The sequence below is a fragment of the Pongo abelii genome, chromosome 7, assembly GCF_028885655.2.
Source record: "Pongo abelii isolate AG06213 chromosome 7, NHGRI_mPonAbe1-v2.0_pri, whole genome shotgun sequence".
Classification (NCBI taxonomy): Eukaryota; Metazoa; Chordata; class Mammalia; order Primates; family Hominidae; genus Pongo; species Pongo abelii.
This window is the reverse complement of record NC_071992.2, coordinates 30,743,995-30,765,378: the sequence shown is the minus strand read 5'-3', so window position 1 is coordinate 30,765,378 and position 21,384 is coordinate 30,743,995. Positions and strand designations below refer to the sequence as shown.

Genomic DNA, 21,384 nt, shown 5'->3' with positions numbered 1-21,384 from the left:
CAGGCGCAAGCCACTGTGCCCAGCCAGGTTTAGGTATGATTTTAAATGCTTATGAAATGTTTGTTTTAAAGATTTATTTATATCATAATGTTATAGTGCATTTAGTACCACTTATTACAAATCATTCTGGAATCCATAAAAGTTTTCTTATATTTTTGTCTGGTTTATGTTAGACTATGTTATTCTTTAAGTCAGATATAAAGTAAAATAATATAAATCTCTACCTAAATTTCACTTACCCTAGCTTCTCTACTATGATTATTTCATCTACTCATTGTTTTTTAGAATGTCTCAAAAGATAGATGAATACTTTTCTGACACTCTCCTCTAAAAAATCAAGGCAGATTAAGCACTTTCCTTCTATACCACCTTGAGCATGTTTCTATTATGGCAACAATCATACTGCTGGGCTCGTTTATATTCATATCTCCTTCATCAGACAGTAAACCTAGCCACAGTCTCCAGCATAGTAGGTACTCAATAAATGCCCATTAATTTCTTTGAGGAAATATTTGGGTATGAGGGCACTATGCATAAATGAATACATGCTTACAGAGAATCATTTAAAAAGATAAATCTCATGAGATAATCTAATCATATAATATCTTAACAGTTACATCTTTTCCATTATGGCAACACAAAAAATTCTCATAATAAAATATAATATATTTAAACTTCAGGCAAATACTGCCTAGGGTTTTAATTTATAAGCAAATATGAAGGGCTTATGAGTTTGGATGACCAATTGTATTATTCACAACTATATTCCAAGGCCCTACCATAGTACCTTGTTTATAGTAGGAACTCAATAGTGATTTGATAAATTAGTTAATAAAAACAGGTTAACGAATTTGATGCAGAGAGGCACAAGTTAGTAAATGGTATCTGGAGCTAATAAACAACGAATATAAATAAAAGGTTAACATATAAATTTGAAACTGGGTTGTCAAGTTTACCTGGTTGACGTAAAATCTTGGAAGAAGCGTAGAAAAAAATGCTGTATCTGTCACAATAAATGTTCTTGTTATTCATAAGCCAGCCCTGTGTGCAATACATCTCTAGGTCTAGCTACTGAAAAACATACACACACACACACACACACACACACACACACAAAACTTCACTTGTTCTTTATAATATTTAGCATTTGAAATACATTTTTGACTATGGCTTTCACTTTAAAATTAAGGTATAACACTGATCTCTTGAGTATTCATTTTACAAAAGAATTTAAAATAGGATTTTATTGTTTTAGCTTTGCTTGTTCTTGCTTAGGGCATGTGCAACAAAATTTGATTTATAAAAATACAAATTATATACTACCTTCCAAGGAAATGGATTTTGCCAAAAGAAAATAAAAACGTGTGTGGGTATTGTGTATTACTATGACATCCAAAATTATAAACAAGTCACTCAAGTTGTGGACATCTTACATCTTTTGCCTATACAGTTGGCCCTCCATATCCATGAGTTTTACATCTGAGGATTCAATCAACTATGGAAATCTGCAGCTAATAAACAATCCACTGTATTGTTTATTGAAATTATTGAAAATACAGCATTGTGCTATCTGTAACGCAATAAATACTGAGATTAAGTATAGACCAAATATTCAATAAAGAAATAACGTCAATTCTACTCAATTTCTTCCAGAAAATATAAGGGAAGAAAACATTTCCCAAATCATTTTATGAGGTCAAAATTATCCCAATAAAAAGGCCAGAGAATCAAATTACATGAAAATACAGTATTGTGTTGGCTATAATACAATAAATACTGAAATAAATAGTGTTTTACATCCATGGTTGGTTAAGTCTGCAGATGCAGAACCCTTGGATACAGAAGGGCCATCTAAGGGACTTGAACATCAGCAGATTTTGGTAGCCAAAGGGAGTCCTGGAACCAATTCCCCACAAACAAAGGCACAGTCAGAAACACAGTATACAGTTAGAAGGCTAACTGTATCTGTTACTGGGTTAATCCTTCACCAATGGAGAAAAATTTATGACATGAACACTGAGCAATCAATATTCTGTCACTTTCCTCTCTGTTTTCCTCAAGAAAAAGAACTTCCCCGTTTTTTAATTCCCTAATTTTCCTATTTAGAATTGACAGTATAAAGAAATACTTTAAAAGTTGCTATATGACGAGTTGGTGGGTGCAGCGCACCAGCATGGCACATGTATACATATGTAACTAACCTGCACATTGCGCACATGTACCATAAAACCTAAAGTATAATAATAATAAATAAATAAATAAATAAATAGCAAAAAAAAAACAAGCTATTACTTGAATTTCAAAATAACATTAGTAAACTCTCTGGCCCTAAAGTTCTTGGATAAAAAATAAAATTTATTCCTGGTTTATTGGGGGAAAAAAAAAAGTTGCTATAGTTATTTGGATGTCTTCAGAAGTTCCTGCTGTTTTTAAAACTGGGTTATGACTTTACACACTAAATACAGGGGTGTAAACAACTTTGATAATATATCATAAATAGCAGCAGACCTTATTTGTTTATTCATGTTCCAGAAAATGACTATGTTTTTGATGACAGTGATTCTTACTACTTTAAAATACTTATGTTAAATGAAAGGTGGGAAGCACTTAAACTTGGTGTGCTGGTGGTAAAATGATGTTTATAAACTCAAACACAGCACAAACATTTCACGAGTTATGATTTTTTGATAATGAAAGAAGGAACATCATTAGAGACCCCATAGAGGTTAAAAGTATCAAGTAATACTATAAAACAAGTCTATGTCCATAAATTCAGTAACTCAGATGAAATGGACCAGCTCTTTGAATACATACACTACCAAAAGAAACAACATGGCCAGGCGTGGTGGCTCACGCCTGTAATCCCAACACTTTGGGAGGCCGAGGCGGGCGGATCACGAGGTCAGGAGATTGAAACCATCCTGGCTAACACGGTGGAACCCCATCTCTACTAAAAATACAAAAAATTAGCCGGGCATGGTGGCATGCACCTGTAGCCCCAGCTACTCGGGAAGCTGAGGCAGGAGAATCTCTTGAACCTGGGAGGCGGAGGTTGCAGTGAGCCGAGATCGCGCCACTGCACTCCAGCCAGGGTGACAGAGCAAGAGTCCATCTCAAAAAATAAAAATAAAAATAAAAATAACATGAATAGTTGAATAGCTCTTAAGGAAACTGAGTTCATAGTTTAAAAATATCACAACCAAGAAAACTGCAGGCCTGGATAGTTTCACTGGCCAATTTGACCAAATATTCAATGAAGAAATAATGCCAATCCTACTCAGTCTCTTCCAGAAAATAGAAGAGAAGAAAGAATTTCCCAAATCATTTTATAAGGCCAGCATTATCCTAGTACAAAAGCCAGAGGATTAAATTACATGACAGGAAAACTACAAACTAATATCCCTGATGAACACAGATGAAAAAATCCTCAACAAAACTGTAGCCAACTGCATCCAGCAATATATGAAGAGAACAGTACAGCATGCAAGGTTTATTTAGTATTCAAAAATTAATCAATGTAATTCTCCATAATCACAGACTAAATAAGAAAAGATGAAGAAAAAGCACTTGATAAAAGTTAATATAATATCTTATTCATGACCAAAACTCAGAGCAAACTAGAAATAGAACCTCCTTAAGCTGATAAATGACATCCATGAAAACCCTAAATATATCATATTTAATAATGAAAGATAAAATGCTTTTGCCTTAACACTGAAAACAGACAAGTCTGTCCATTCTAACCACTACTATTCGGTATCATACCAAAAGTTTTAGTCAGTATAATACAGTAAGGGAAAAAAAAAAGCACAGACTGGAACGGAAAAAGTAAAACCTTTTCTATTCATACACAATGTGATTGTCATGTAGAAAATCTTAAGGTTTCTAGAAAAAAAAACTCTTCAAACTAACGTATGAATTTAGCAAGGCTGTAAGATACAAAGATAATATACAAAAATCAATTACATTTCTACATATTAACAATGAACTAATAATCCAATAAAAACATACCATTTATAATAGCACCAAAATCATAAAATATTTAGGCATAAGTCTAATAAATAGATGAAGAATCTGAATGCTGAAAACAACTGACAGAAAAAAATCAAAGATGATCTAAATAAATGGAGAGATATACAGTGTTCACGGACCAGAAGACTTAATATTGCTAAGATGTAAATTCTTCCCAAATTGCTCTAACAGCCAACACAATCCCAATAAAAATTCTAGAAGATCTTTTGGTATATATTAACAAGGTAATTCTATTTTTTTTTTCTTTTTTTTGAGACAGGGTCTTGCTCTGTCACCCAGGCTGGAGTGCAGTGATATGATCTCTGCTTACTGTAACCTCTGCCTCCTGGGCTCAAGTGATCCTCTCACCTCAGCCTCCTGAGTAGCTGGGACTACAGGCATGCATCACTAAGTTTGGCTAATTTTTATATTTTGTAGAGACAAAGTCTCACTCTATTGCCCAGGCTGGTCTTGAACTCCTGGGCTCAAGCTATCCTCCCACGTCTGCCTAACAAGCTAATTCTAGCATCTGTATGGAAAGGCCAATGAATGAGAATAGTAAAAACAATTTAGATTAAAAAAAAAAAAGTTGGAAGACTCATATTAACTGATTGTAAGACTTACAATACCGTAATGAAGATAGTGTGTTCGTAGAAAAGTGTCAGACAGATAGATCAATAGAACAGAATAATAGAAAGTCCAGAAACAGACTCACACAAATATGGTCAATTAATATTTGACAAAGCTGTAAAGTCAATTCAATGGAAAAAGGATAGCCTTTTTCAATAAACGGAGCTAGAACACGTGGAAATCTATATCCAAAAAAATAAAACCTTGCCCATACCTCAAATCTTCTACACACATTAACTCAAAATGGGTCACAGACTTACATGGAAAACCCGAAACTATAAAACTTCTAGAACAAAACACAGGAGAAAATCTCTTTGTGAATAGCATAGGATTTGTGATCCTGGGTTATATCCCATGGGTAATTCTTGATTGGCACATACTATTCAGTACATTTCATCCTCCTGGTTACAGTGGCAGGAATCACAGATGATCAGAAGGCCCAATACAAACAATGAAACACATGGTGACATCTGCTGAGGGATTCTGGGAAAAAATTTCCCCTTACTTAGAGGGCAGATACTGAAAATATGCTGTCTTCTTTCTTAAAGATATGAACAAGAAAACAAATAAATCTGCTGACTGCAGTGGCCAACTTGAGAAAATGAGAGCCAGCCTTAAGACAAAGTAGAAACTATAACTGCTGTCCAAAACAGTAGCCACTGGCCACATGTGGTTACTGGGCCTTTGAAATCTGGCTAGTCTGAATTGAGACATGTTGTAAGAGTAAAATACCAGTTTTGAAGACTTAAGAACGTAAAATATCTCAATTTTTATACTAATTCCATGTGAAATAGTAATATTTTGGAAATAATGAGTTAAATAAAACCTGTTATTAAAATGAATTTTGCCAGGCACAGTGTCACATGCCTATAGTTCTAGCTACTCAGGAGGCTGAGACAAGAGGATCACTTGAACCCAGGAGTTCTGTGCTATAGTGTGCTAAAGCTGATCAGGTGCCCCCACTAAGTATGGCATCAATATGGTAACCACTCAAAGGAGTAGGGAACCACCCAAGTTGCCCAAGGAGGGGTGATCCAGCCCAAGTTAGAAACAGAGCAGGTCAAAATTCTCATACACCTGTGAATATAGCCACTGCACTCCACCCTGGGCAACAGAGCAGGACCCTGTCTCTTTTTTTTTTTTTTTTTTTTGAGACAGAGTCTTGCTCTGTCACCCAGGCTGGAGTGCAGTGGAGCGATCTTGGCTCACTGCAAGCTCCGCCTCCCAGGTTCACGCCATTCTCCTGCCTCAGCCTCCCAAGTAGCTGGGACTACAGGCGCCCGCCACCACGCCCAGCTAATTTTTTGTATTTTTAGTAGACACGGGGTTTCACCATGTTAGCCAGGATGGTCTCCATCTCCTGACCTTGTGATCTGCCTGCCTCGGCTTCCAAAAGTGTTGGGATTACAGGCGTGAGCCACGGCGCCCAGTCAGACCCTGTCTCTTTAAAAAAAAAAAAATGAATTTCATCTGTTTCTTTTTACTTCATAAAATGTAGTAACTAGAATATTTAAATTTTAAAATGTAATAGGCATTATATTCCTATTGGATAGAGTTGCTCTAGGAAGTTGAGAATGCAAAGTAAAACAACACAACATTACAACAACAACAAAGATTACTGATGACATCTTAGAGCCTCTGGATCAACTTTTGCCAGAAGTCTTACCTGTCTTTGGATTTTGTGATATATAAACAAATAAATTTCCTTTATAGTTTGTTGGTTTCCATAGAATTTGTTATTTTGCAACTGAACATATCTAATCCAGAAGTACTTCTATAGCCACCTTTGAAGAAATAAAAATATGTTCTGCAGAATTTCCTTTGCAGTTCTTTCACTCTATTTGCATATGCTTATAATGCATTCACTGGTTTTTATAAAGCATTTCATTTCCATTATAGGTATTACAAGTATAACACTGTGTTCAAATAAAGTAGAATATATTCTAACAAGGAGGTTCTCAGTGAAATAAGGGCAAAAAAAGGAATTTTCACTGAAATGAAAATCACATATTTATTTTATTAATTCAAATGTTACTGACCCTCTAACTTAGGTTAGGGATGTCAAATAGCCTTCAATGTCACATTAACTGTCATGGCTGTCTGTAGCGCTGTGGTTCAAAGAATGCTAAGCTGAAGTTTATACAGATGTTTGTCTTGATCAAGACAAGTGAAGGCGTGTGTTCAGATATTTACTTACCTAGCAAAACAGTGCCTGTCCACAGTTTAAAGTGGGAAAAGATGATTCTGATGAGGCAATTTTTTTAAGTGTTTAATTAGTATGTTTAATTTCCCACTGGCCATTCTTTAATAGATGGGGTATCTATTTGATCCCACATTTACAATTTGATCCTTAAGTTCCTAAATACAGATTTTACTATATAAGTCCTAATAGTTTTCTAATATCCTCTTTGACAATGCAGGTTTATAAAATTCTCGGTAGTTTTTCTGTAGATGAATATAAATGTAAACACTGAACTTACCTATCTCAAGTGGTTAGGCTGATTTATTTAATACAAGGAGGTTATCTCTTTTTAAAACAGATCAGGCCAGGCGCGGTAGCTCACGCCTGCAATCCCAGCACTTTGGGAGGCCTAGGCAGGCAGATCACTTGAGGTCAGGAGTTCGAGACCAGCCTGGCCAACATGGTGAAACCCCATCTCTAAAAATACAGAAATTAGCCAGATGTGGTGGCACATGCCTGTAGTCCCATCTACTTGGGAGGCTGGGGCAGGAGAATCGCTTGAATTTGGGAGATGGAGGTTGCAGTGAACCGAGATTGTGTCACTGCACTCCAGCCTGGGTGACAAGAGTGAGACTAAATCCCTCCACCCCCGCAAAAAAAAAACAAAAAAGAGAGAATCACTTGAACCCAGGAGGTAGAGGCTGCAGTGAGATCACGCCACTGTACTCCAGCCTGGGCGACAGAGTGAGACTTTGTCTCAAAATAGATAAATAAATAAAAATAAAACAGATCAAAGGATCTCTATTCACTTAGCAGACAGTTACTAAGCATTTACTATGAGTCAAGAACTGTGCTGGGTGCTATGGGGAGAGAAAGAGAAATGCATGGTTCTTAACCCTATGCAGTTTACAGTCTAGTGGGAAAACAGACAAATAATTACAATAAGTTGTCATGTGTACTATAGGGAAAGTACAGAGTATTCCAGAAGCATGTAAGAAAATATCCTAACCTAACCTAGGGAAGTATTTAAAGTGAGACACAAAGAACTAATGGACATTGCTGGGTTGAGGAGTGGGGAAATGGGATGGTGAAGGGGAGGTGGGAGCGTGAATTCACCTACTTAGAGAGAACAGCATGTGGGGTAACAGGCAGGAAAAAGCTTGGCCAACTGAGAAACTTAAAGAAGATTAGCTGGAACATCAAATGCAAGAAGAAAAGTAGTAATAATGTTAGAGATAAGTGAGTGCAAATATGTTGGAGAGTCTTACCAAGCACATTAAATAGTTTGGACTTTACCCTAAGGGCAAGGGTTTAAAAAGACTTAAGGATAACATTATCCATCTTGCTATCCCGTGGGGAAAGAGGGCAAGACCAGCACTAGGGAGTGTCATTAGGAGATTTTACAGTAACCATTCTAGGCCATCACTGACAATGACTTGGATCAGGGTGACTATAGGAAGAAAAGGGAGAAATGGTGAAATGATGATATTTGGAAACAGAATATAGAAGAGTTAACATGAAGGAAGTAAGAATCAGAGATAATCCTCAGGTTTTTAGCTTGAACAGGTGTTTGATCGTTGGTGTCATTTCCTACAATAAGCAATACCAGAAGCGGAGAAAACTTGAGTATGTTTTTTAAAGCATAAAAAGGCATCTTTGAGATGACTTTGAAACACCCCAAAAGAAATATCTAGTATAAAGTTCTCTCTGGAACTCAACAGAGAGGCCTAGGCTAGTCTGTAAGTGGTAAACGAGGCTATAAAGGTAGACAAGCTTGCTTATGGAGTATGTTTAGACAAGAATAGGGCCTGGAGCAGAGCTTTGAGGAACTTGAAGGGCAAGAAGCAGCCCCCAAAAGAAGAAAATCCAAAACACAGAAGTATCAAAGAAGCCGCAGAAGCAAGTGTTTCATAAAGAAGGGATGATCATTGACAAAAATTGCTGAAATATCAAACCAGAAAACTGAAATTTGTCCATGAATTTTAGCGAAATTGTGATAAAGAGTTCTGGAGATTAATGAGGGTATACACCAGATTCTGGTGGATTGAAGAGTTCATCAAGAAATGGGGGTGAGAATAGTCAATATTGTCTATAGATGAGAAAACAGAAACATGGCAGAATCTGGATGGGAAAGTGAGGTTGAGGGAGCTTGTGTTTTCTTTTTAAGATGGGAAACACTCGAGATTCTTTAATACTAATAAGATGGAGTATCTATTTTTCATTAAGAAGCTTGAAAATGCCAGATATTCATATCCCAGCTTCCTTTAGAAATACAGTACAGATGCTCCTCGACTTAGCGTAAGGTCACATCCTGATAAATCCATACTAAGTTGAAAGTACTGTTATGTTGAATATGCATTTAATACATCTAACCTATCAAACATCATAGCTTAGCCTAGCCTAATCAAAATATGCTTAGAACAGTTTCAGTACAGTGTTCAATAAATTAAATGAGATATTCAACACTTTATTATAAAATAGCCTTTGGTTAGATGATTTGGCCCAGCATTGTGAAAAGGTAGCATATCACATATGGCCAGTTGGGAAAGAAGTCAAAATTCAAAATATGAAGTATGGTTTCTACTGAATGCATATCACTTTTGCACCACCATAAAGTTAAAAAATCATTAAGTCAAGCCATGGTAAGTCGGGGACCATCTGTACAGTTGTCCCTTGGTATCTGCAGCGGGCTGGTTCCAAAATACTCCCCTCTGCCCTCCCCCGACCCTGCAGATACCAAAATCTATAGATGCTCAAATCACTTATGTAAAATGGTATAGTGCTGGTGTCACAACCAGAAAGAACCCTCTTAAATAGAGATGACCACTGCAGCAGGGGCAAGTTTTAGGGGCAGCAGCAATAAAAGTCAAGCAGCAGCTGGGCGCGGTGGCTCACGCCTATAATCCCAGCATTTTGGGAGGCCGAGGTGGGTGGATCATTTGAGGTCAGAAGTTCAAGATCAGCCTGGCCAATGTGGTGAAATCCTGTCTCTACTAAAAATACAAAAATTAGCCGGGCATGGTAGCAGGCACTTGTAATCCCAGTTACTCGCCAGGCTGAGGCAGGAGAATCGCTTGAACCTGGGAGGCAGTGGTTGCAGTGAGCTGATATTGCGCCACTGCGCTCCAGCCTGGGCAACAGAGGGAGACTTCAAAAAAAGTCAGGCAGCAGCATTCAGTGGTGCCAGCAGCAGTAAGCAAGCAACAGTATTGCTGTCCTAATCAGACTGCACCTGTGGTGTGGCTCTGACTATGGTTTCTGTCAAGGACAGCCGCCCTCCCTCCAGGTCTTCTCATTGTACAAGCCTGGCTGCAGTCTTCCTAGCAATTCTAAGAGCTTCCTAACATCTATTTAATAAATTTACTTCTAGGTTAAAAAAGCCAAAATCAGTTTTTGTTGCTTCCAACTAAGAAATCTGACTGCTTAAGGAATTACAGTAAAAGATGATGTTCTGTCAGTGGTATGGTGGCAAATCGACTCCTCCAGTACAACCACCAGAATATCAGGTTTGAAACACTGACGTGGTCATTTAGCATCACTAAGCAAGTGAACTCTACAATTAGATAATTACTTTCTGAAATAGAGCTGAAGCAGAGTAAGGTACCCTGTCACTGCTCTCTCATTTCATTAGTCCTTGTGATTCTTTAAAATGAGCATGAATTTTACGAAGAATTGAAAGGTTCCCCTTTCAAAACAAATCAGTAGGAGAAACAAAAGACAAGGATTAGGAGAAAATATCTGCAAAACATATTAATATATCTATAAAAAACATGTATCCCGAATACATACAGAACTCTTACAGTTCAATATGATGACAACCCAACTATAAGATGAGCAAATACCTGAACAGATATTTCATCAAAAAAGACATATGAATTGCCAATAAGCACATGAAAACATGCTCAACATCATTAGTTATTAGGGAAATGCAATCCAATACCATTCCCACTAGAATGGCTATAATAAAAAAAGATAGACAATAACAAGTGTTGACAAGGATGTGAAGAAACTGCAACTCTAATATATTGCTGGTGAAAAAGTAAAATAGTTTTGCAGTTTCTTAAAAAGCTAAACATAAATTACCATGCAAGCCAACAATTCCACTTCTAGGTATCCAAGAAATAAAAACATGTTCCCCCCAAAAATTGCATGCAAATGTCATATAAGCTTTTTTAAAAATATCCTCCAATCTGGAAGCCTCCCAAACAACCATCAGCTGGTAGACAAACAAAACGTGGTATTTTAAAACAACTGAATGCTATTCAGCAATAAAAAGAACAGAATATTGATACATGCTACGATGTGGATGAACTTCAAAAACATCACACTTAGTCAAAGAGACCAGAAACAAAAGGCCACATACTGTCTGATTCCATTTACACAAAATGTCCAGAAAGGACAAATCTGTAAACACAAAAGGTATTTTGGTTGGTATAAACACATACAGCATGGTGGTTGTCTGGAGCTGGTGTTGGGGCTAGGAATAGGGATTAAGTATAAAAGAACATGAGGGTTCTTGTGGAGGTGATGAAAGTGTTCTGGGACTGAACAGGCTGAGGCAGGAGAATCACCTGAGCCCAGGAAGTCAAGGCTGCAGTGAGCCATGATCACACCACAGTACTACAGCCTGGGTGATGAAAGACCCTGTCTCAAAAAAAAAAAAAGTTCTAAAATTGGATTGTGGTGGTGTTTTGCACAAGTTGGAAAATTCACTAGAAGTCATTGAGCAGTACACTTAATACAGATGAATTTTACACCATATAAATTATATGTCAGTAAAGTTTGTTGTTTCTTTTTTAAAAAAGTTCTCAAGTCTCATTTTTTTGGTCTTCATAGAAGGCCACTAAGCACTTTAGCAGGCAAGGCACCTGTAGATTGTTTGCAGGAGCTGTGTCTGGTGTGAAAGACAACTCTTCAGCCTAGCAATGACTCCTAATACTACACAGCGTTTGTATATTCTAGGACAGTTCTTCTCAAAGTCTGGTCTGTAGACCAGTATTGATCCATGGGCACTGTTACTGTCTGAAACTGGTCTATGACTAGATAGTTACAGAAATTGAGACTAAGTGTTTAGAAATTTTAATAGCAATTTGACAAATTAATATATCTCCTGAAACTGATATTTGGACTTGTATCATATTTCTTTGGCTATTTTTTCCACTTAATTTTTCTAGTTACCCATTTTTATTGTATTTTACAAAAGACATTATCAGCCAATGAGATTATAAAAATGTTGCGTTACCACAGATAGTTCAAAAAACATTGCTCAACAAAGTTTTTCTACCATCCTACAATTGGCCATCATATAGACTGGTAAGGTCAATTATCTTGTCAAACTAACCTTTAAAAAATACATAAACATGCTTTCAAATGCCCCAACTACCCTGGTGGTACAATCAATATTAATTTTTTTGTTTGTTTTTTTGTTTTTTTAGAGATAGGGTCTCACTCTGTCACCCATCTTGGAGTGTAGTGGTGCAATCATAGCTCACCACAGGCTCCAACTTTGGCTCAAATGATCCTGCCTCAGCTTCCTGAGTAGCTGGGACTACAGGTGCAAACCACTACACGCAGCTAATTTTTAAAAATTTTTTGTAGAGATGGAATCTCGGTTGGTCTCAAACTCCTGGCTTCAAGCAATCCTCCTGCATCAGCTTCCCAAAGCACTGAAATTACAGGAAGGAGCCACCTCACCCGGCCACAACACTAAATTTTAAGTCCTTCTATATAACCCAGGTTTTTTTTTTTAAGACAGAGTCTCGCTCTGTCGCCCAGGCTGGAGTCCAATGGCACAATCTCGGCTCACTTCAGGCTCACTGCAACCTCCACTTCCCAGATTCAGGCAATTCCACTGCCTCAGCCTCCCACATAGCTGGGATTATAGGCATGCGCCACCATGCCTGGCTAATTTTTGTATTTTTGGTAGAGACGGGGTTTGGCCATGTTGGTCAGGCTGGTGTTGAACTCCTGACCTCAGGTGATCTGCCCGCCTTGGCCTCCCAAAGTGCTGGGATTACAGGTGTGAGCCACCACGCCTGGCCCATAACCCATATTTTAATAGATGTTCATTTGTTTTTCCATTTTTATAAATAGACTTTCAAGTTTATAATTAAAAGATAAAAATTCAACCTGTATATAATTAATGTCAATTCTTCCCTTTCCCTTAATTAAAAAAGTAGGTCTGAATTTGAAAAATAAATCTACTCTTTGAATTCTAATAAATTATGGTCCTAGGAAAGGTCCTATAAAACAAAACAAGACAAGCTAATTATAGTTTCATTTAAAAATAACAGTACAAACCAAATATGTTCCTATGTCCATTTGGAAATTAATCCAAAACATAATATATAAATCAGTATATTTTAGGCTGGGCACAGTGGCTTATGCCTGTAATCTCACCACTTTGGGAGGCAGATGCAGGCAAATCACTTGAGGCCAGGAGTTTGAAACCAGCCTGGGCAACATGGCGAAACCTCATCTCTATAAAAAATACAAAAACTAGCCATACAAAAACTGTGGTGGCATGCACCTGTGGTCCCAGCTAATCGGGAGGCTAAGGTGGGGAGGATGGCTTGAGCTGATGAGATGAGGCTGCAGTGTGCCAAGATCATGCCACTGGACTCCAGACTGGACAATAGAGCGAGAACCTGTCTCAAAAAAAAAAAAAAGAAAGAAAGAAAGAAATCAGTATATTTCATATAGTATACAACACGATGTCCCAAATGTATGTCAATGAATTAAATCAGGCAATATAATAACCAAGGATACACATATACTCAAGAGATCTCTAGGAGAGGTGCTTTATAATTCGGTGGTCAGCAAATAGCTGGAAGACTCAGGACAACAGCAGAAAAGAAGCTGTCTAGGATCCCACAGACATGCTGAGATGCCTGTAGGCCTCTTAAGACACATAATCAGGAGCAGAGGCACATAACAAATCATTGATTGCACTAATCGTTTTTATACTACCTGGATGAGATGTTTAGATAATGTACACTATATAATAGAGATAAACTTAATTACTATTAAAAATCAATACATATCTATAAAAAGGAAGTAATTCAAATCTCAAGTGTCCAACACAAATTAGTAGTATTTGAGCACAGTGAACTAAAATGTTTCAGCCACCTTTGGTAACAGGTAGTACAATGGAGAAAATGTAAAACTAGGAGATAAGTGACCTGAGTTCTACCCTGGCAATAAGACTTTAGACAAGAACATCTTACTCCCTTCATTTCCCTATTGGACACAAGTGATAAACTAGATTATTTCTGGTCCTTTCAAGAAATCTACATTACAGTTTGTTGATTTAAATACCAACAATGCAAAACACCACCACCACAAGGAATACGCTGCCTTAAAAGGTTACTGTGCTTCTTCTAAAATGAACCCTATATATACGGTTCATTTGGAAAATAATCTTTCATTTATGTCTTGAAAAGAAATTAATTCCTGCCATAAAGCCATTTAATTATTTTTCAAATAATTTTGATAACATTTTTCAATAATTTTGATAACATTTTCAATAATTTGGATAACATTTAGCATTATAACTGACTTGCAAGTTACCATCTTGATCACTTTGGAATTATTAGTTTGATAACCCATTAAAAACCATTTTTTTCAAGGCCAGGTGTGGTGGCTCATGCCTGTAATCCCAGCACTTTGGGAGGCCAAGGCCGGCAGATCACCTGAGGTCAGGGGTTCGAGACAAGCCTGGTTCAATATGGTAAAACCCCGTCTCTACTAAAAATACAAAAAATTAGCTGTGTGGGGTGGCTAACGCCTCTAATCCCAGCCACCTGGGAGGCTGAGGCGGGAGAATCCCTTGAACCTGGGAGGCGGAGGTTGCAGTGAGCTGAGATCATGCCACTGTACTCTAGCCTGAGGGACAGAGTGAAACTCTGTCTCAAAAATAATGATAATAATAATAAATCATCATCATTTTCAAAAAGCATTTACTAAGAATCTCTACATATGTCATTATGTTTGAAAAGTGAGAGGAAATGGACATGTAAAATTAAACAATGTTTCAAATACTAAGCATTTTATAAATGTAATGTAAGATAACCACACAAATACACAAAATAACTTTTTATACAGTGATTTTTCTTTTAATATAAGCCTAGAGGGAAGGAATTATTATATTTAAAAATCTCATTAAGTAAGAGTTAACTCAGGCATGCTGCTCCAAGTAATCTCTTATCCTTCTATAATCTTAAAGTTTCTCTAGATAAAGAAACCACCATCATTAGCAGAAAGTGCAGGAAAGAAGGGCTAACATTTTCCCCAAAAACTACAGAAATAGTAATTAACAACTTTAACAAGTCTATGCTAACTCAGCTTTAATCCTCTAGCTCTGAGAAGATTAACAATCCATTCAGGTTAGATTTCCCAATGGGTGTCGGTTACTAGAGAATTCATTAGAGTATCTAAAATGCTGGTTTCTGGACCTCTCTGATTAATCTCTGATTAAATTCTAAATAACATCACTTTTATTAGGCAATGAGTCAGCCTGCATAAATTCATGTAGCCAAAATTATGCATATATTCTGAAAACGCATATAATCAAAGCTGAAAAAAATGTGCTGGTAATACAAAGATTGGAAATGTGTTAGAATCAAGTCTTTAGTGAACACTGAGATGCTGGGTTTAAGTATTTTAAAGAAGTTTAAGAAATGTTTTGGCAAAGTGCAGGAGACTGGCTGATGGGGCTTAGTATTTAAAGGCCCATATGAAAGTAATCCAGAAATACAGCAGACATCATGGAAGTTAAGTTAGTCTGCTTAAAACAGAGTTGTTAAATAGGATAAGGCCAGCTGGTAGCAGCCCTTGAAGCATACACAAAAATATGATTAAGTACATTTCATGAAAGGAACCGAAACCTAGCAAAATAACTGAATCACTTCTAGATAGGCAGAGCTTCCTGATTATCCCAAATACCCAAAGATTTGTGAAGTTACTCAGCAAGGCTGATAAATCAAGAGTGAAGAGCATTATTACCTTTTGAAGGCTATAACTGGCATCATCACTGTCCTCCCTGATCCCCTCACAAATCCTACCAACTTGGGGTAAAACAAAATTCAACTGAAATCTAAAACTATATTATGCTTTTAGGCTTTTTGTTTTTGCTTCTCTCTCTCTCTGCGCGTGTGTCTGTGTGCGCGCGCGTACCTGGTTTTTTGTTTTGTTTTTCTTTTGGCTTATTTAAGTAGAAGTTTTCAGTGAACTTACTTTGAAAACAATTCTTTTCAACAACAACAACAAAAAAAAACCCTTCAGTTCCTATTGCTCATGTAGAAGCTCTTGCTCAACCTCCAATTAACCAACCATCATAATCAACCAATATTCTCTAGATTCCCCTTCTAGAACAAACTGACAAGGATGCTTATTAGGCTGTTTCAAACACTCCACTGTGTGCCAACCAAGAGCAAGCTGGTTTATTCCCTTACTGTTTAGACAAGGTGTTCTTGCAACTGTGGAATTTGATTATACTATCTAAACTAACAAAATAAGAGTGTGAAGAGGCCGGGCACAGTGGCTCATGCCTGTAATCCCAGCACTTTGGTAGGCCAAGGAGGGTGGATCACGAGGTCAGGAGATCAAGACCATCGTGGCTAACACAATGAAACCCTGTCTCTACTAAAAATACAAAAAATTAGTCGGGCGTGGTGGTGGGCACCTGTAGTCCCACCTACTTGGGAGGCTGAGGCAGGAGAATGGTGTGAACCCGCGAGGCAGAGCTTGCAGTGAGCAGAGATGGTGCCATTGCACTCCAGCCTGGGTGACAGAGCGAGACTCTGTCTCAAAAAAAAAAAAAAAAAAAGAGTGTGAAGAGTTGTTTCTATTAAAAGTAAGTCACACACACACAAAAAAAGGTTAAATGTTTGGCACAATTTAAGATGATTAACTTGAAAAAATAAGAAAGCTATTGAATCGAGTATAGGTGAGACTACCGTAAAAGATTTGGGAGAAATGAGCCGGGCGCGGTGGCTCACGTCTGCAATCCCAGGACTTGGGGAGGCCTAGGCGGGCAGATCACAAGGTCAAGAGATGGAGACCATCCTGGCCAACATGGTGAAACCTCGTCTCTACTAAAAATACAAAAATCAGCTGGGCGTGGTGGCCGCACACCTGTGGAGGCTGAGGCAGGAGAATTGCTTGAACCTGGGAGGCGGAGGTTGCAGTGAGCCAAGATCGCGCCACTGCACTCCAGCCTGAAGACAGAGCAAGACTCCGTCTCAAAAAAAAAAAAAAAAAAAGAGAGATTTGGAAGAAATAAAATATTAAGATTTGACTCATAGATTATAAATGTCTTTAAGGCCTCCCTCCATTTAAAAAAATAAAAACTGGAAATCATAAATGATACATTATGGGTATGGTTTATGCATGAAAAGCTGATGTAGAGTGTCAATCCATAGATTCACACACAAAGAAAAGGCGCTGGCCCTAGATCAGAGTTTCTCAACCCCAGTACTGTTGACATTTTGGATGGGAGAATTATCTGTTGGGAGAGGGAGGTATTGGCCTGTAAACTGAAGGATGTTTGGCAGCATCCCTGGCTTTGCTATTACCCACTACATGGCAGTAGCACTCCCATTCCAGTAGTGGCAATCAAAAATGTCTCCAAATGTTGCAAAATGTCCCTGGAGGGTAAAATCACCAGTTGAAAACCACTGCCCTGTAACCAAATAACTAACAAATGCATGTATGTCTATATATTTTGATTAAAGTAAAATGTTTAAGTCATCAGTTTTTAATGCTTTTTACTATAACCAACTTTTTAAAATCAATTATCAACTGCTAGTTCAAGTTAAGTCATTTAAGATGTCTTTTGCATACACAACAGGAAGAAAGACAAAAAATAATCCTTCACCTGATCAAGTGCCAAATGAGATATCTTTGTACATGATGATAGCCCCATCTCATCCATATCTTTTGCTGAGATCAAGAAAGAAGCACAGGATTATTGAGGAGGTTGGAGCAAGGAAAAAAGAAAGAAAAAGCAGCAAAGGGAAAAAAAAAGGAGATGCAAGAAACAACTCTCAGATGGTTGGAATAGTGGCACGAGGAGAAAGCTTATTACCTCTTGCCTTCTTAGTCCCATTCACAGCAATGTTTACCACAGGCCAAACAAGAGGTTCCTACTAAAATTACTCACCAAGGTGGATAAATCAAGAGTGAAGAGGATTATTCTCTTTCAAAGGCCACAAGTGGCATCATCACTGCCCTCCCTGATCCCCTCACAAATCCTACCAACTTGGGGTAAGACAAAATTCAATTAAAATCTAAAACTATATTACGCTTTTATGCTTTTTGTTTGTTTTGCTTCTCTCTCTCTCTCTCTCTGTGTGTGTGTGTGTGTGTAAAAGAAAGCTTAAATGTGTGTGTGTGTGTGTGTAAAAGAAAGCTTAAAGGTCCACTGGTGGGTAAATGGTTAAATTATACTTCATTTGTTTACATTAAGAAAGTGAGGTATGTCTTTATGTGCTGACACCATTATATATTGTTAAAGAAAGAAATATAAGTGGTAGTATGACACCATCGTACAGGAGAGAATACACTTGTAACCTGAAAGCAAAGCAAATTATTAACAGTATTTATCTTTTGGTATGGCACATTGCATTTTGCATAACTGCCACAACGATATTTCCATCATACATGCTCTTTGAGAATGTTGCCACTCCTCCCATCAAAAGGTGGAGTGGAGTCTCTGTTCCCTGCTCTCCAACACAGGCAGGCCTGCGTGACTGCCTTCATGAGTAGAATGCTCTGGAAATAATCCTCAAGTTTCCAAGGATAGGTCATAAAAAACAATAAGCCTGACTTCCTTTCTCTTTTGGGACACCTGCCTTTGGAGCCCTGAGGCACTATCTGAGAAGTCTGACTACCTTGAAGCCACCATACTGAAGAGACCACACAGAGACAGGGAGATGCCTAAAGAGACATTATGTTTTCCCCAGTGGAACAGTGGGCACATGAGTAAGCTAGCTCAGATGACTGAAATTACTGAAGCAAGCATACCCCATGTGCAGTACTGAGATCTGTGCCTCATGGTTGGGTCCTCTTTCTGATCCTATCAAAACCAAACTATGAGCTTCCTAAATGGTAGGCCTACATCTAACTCATTGTTGGCTAAATAAGTGGCAGTTAATAAATGAACTGTGAAAATGAAGGGGGGATGGGAAAGAATGTCATTTCTCTGATCCAGTACCCTCAGTACTAGATAGATTGCTGTGTCTAAGTTCTTGACAAGTATTATTGGCTGTAGCTGGTACCAGCGACCGAGGTACCAGAAATTTTAGGTTCACTATCTTCTGAGGATAAATTCAGTCCCCTCACCCCTGCCCCCTACCAGCGGCAAGTCAGTAGAAAATTCAAGGATCTTATACTTCAACCAGGAATCCAATTCATATACATAAACATGAAAACTAAACTATTTAGAATGTCACATACCTTACAAGTAAATACAAAAAGTTACAATAATGATTGAGTATGTAAATGCAGCTTATATGTGGAGTAAATGACTGGTCTAAGTGTGTCGAGGTTCACTGGGATACGTCTCTTCAGACAGAAGGATTTAACTGGGTTTTAAGTATAAGGTTTTAACTAGTATGATAAGGATATACAAATATATTAAGTAGGTAAGGTAGCAAATGCCAAGAAACAAAGGCTGAAAATATACAGCAGAAGGAAAGGTAATTTACTTGAATGCAATATAGAAAACGTCTTCTGGAATAAGAAAATAAGACATGGAAAAGGGAGGAAAGGAAATGTTAGCAAACCCATTACAAAGCACAGGGACTAAAATTCGGCATATGGCACAATTTGAACTAAGGTATAGTAACCACTTAAATGACTTGATGAAAAGTTTGATAAAAATTATTCTAAGAGTGCTGTGCACCATGAAATAGAATAAGGAAGTGGCAGGAAAGCCGGTTTTACTGCTGCAATCATCTCAACAAGAAGTAATGAGGATGGCAACTATAGACAATAAAGGAAGAGAATAATCTAAGAGATGTTATGGGGTGAAAGAATCAGCAGATCACTGACAAATCAGGTGAGAGGAGGAGGGAGAAAAGTACAAAAAGAAAAGTACTAAAGGGAGATTTAAAGGCTTTAAATCTAGGAACTTCAAGACCAGAGGTAATTTTAACAAGAGAGAAAAGAATGATGGAAGAAAGACTTGTATAGAAAAAATTTTAAGGGGAAATATTACATCAAATGCAGCTAAGAGCTACAAAAGGAAAACTCAGAAGAAAATAAATACACAAAGAAAAAATAAATTAGCCAGAAAGGGATTATTTGCAACAAATGAGAATTCTAAACATTAAGGAGGGGAGTATTACCTAGGAAAAAGAAGAATAGGACAACTAATAATAAGATAAGGTGTAATAACCACTAGTCTAAGCACTTTGCAAATGTTGCCTCATATAGTCACAAGAATCCTATTATGTATATGAATAGTAGTATATATCTATGCCCAGTTTACAGATGAGACACATAGAGCTTTACACAAAATTACAGGGTTAAGTAGTGGAGATCAGATTTGCACCTAGACAATATGGCTCCAAAGTTCACGTTTACAACCAGCTCAATATTCTAAGAGTAACTAAGACTCCAAAAAGAATGACAGACCTTAAAAGAAAAGGTGAGAAATTAATTCGTGAGGGCAAAGGTTCAAGAGATGGCTGATATTCCAAAGTATATAAGGTTAAAAAAAAAAAAAAAAACTTGCTTACCAGATCCAGAAAATTAGAATAAAGGAGAACTTAATGACAAAAGGTGGGAATAAAAAAAGATTGTCTTCTTAAGAGTTCATATATAAAAATACAGAGTTTAAGAAAATGAGCTGATGCCATAACCATAAAAACTAGATGTTTAGGGCATAATACTGTTAAGTATAACATCTAGAAAAATAATCATACTTACCCAAAATATAGCCCATGTCACGATCTACTGACATAAGCAATCAGAGAGGATGGACATAGTGTTTAATATGAGGCAGGCAAATATCAGGAAAGAAACATTCCCAATTATAAACAGATATTTGAGACTTCCACAGAACAAAGCATATAATAGCTTCTAAGTAGATATTATGCTGTCTATGCATTTTCCAAGCATTCTGAGGACTATACCAATTAAAATTACCTGATATACTTATGAAGGATATATATTCCTGGGCCCATCTCAGATTTTAGGAATCTGGGGGTAGAATTCAGGAAACAAAAATTTTTTTTTTTTTTTTTTTTTTTGAGACGGAATCTTGCTCTGTAGCCCAGGCTAGAGTGCAGTGGCACAATCTTAGCTCACTGCAACCTCCGCCTCCCAGTTCCCAGTTCAAGCAATTCTCCTGCTTTAGCCTCCCGAGTAGCTGGGATTACAGGCGCGCCACCATGCCCAGCTAATTTTTTAGTATTTTTAGTAGAAACGGGGTTTCACCATGTTGGCCGGGCTGGTCTTGAACTCCTGATCTCATGATCCACCCACCTCAGCCTCCCAAAGTGCTGGGATTACAGGCGTGAGCCACTGCACCCAGCCAGAAACTAAAATTTTAATAC

At 37.5% G+C, this 21,384-nt stretch overlaps 1 protein-coding gene and 1 long non-coding RNA gene across 19 annotated transcripts in view; one reads left to right on the top strand and one right to left on the bottom strand.

Annotated features, from left to right (window-relative positions):
- Positions 1-21,384, bottom strand: part of HMBOX1 (homeobox containing 1) — a 162,803-nt gene that overhangs the window by 131,933 nt on the left and 9,486 nt on the right. The window lies entirely within an intron of this gene.
- Positions 1-21,384, top strand: part of LOC129060934 (uncharacterized) — an 87,922-nt gene that overhangs the window by 62,855 nt on the left and 3,683 nt on the right. For 4 of the 7 annotated variants that reach the window (XR_008527837.2, XR_008527838.2, XR_008527835.2 and 1 more), the window contains one exon: positions 17,673-18,173. This is a non-coding gene — a long non-coding RNA (uncharacterized LOC129060934). Of the gene's footprint in view, positions 1-17,672; positions 18,174-21,384 lie in introns of those variants that run through there. The other 3 variants (XR_008527841.1, XR_008527840.1, XR_008527839.1) reach the window with 1 other exon arrangement.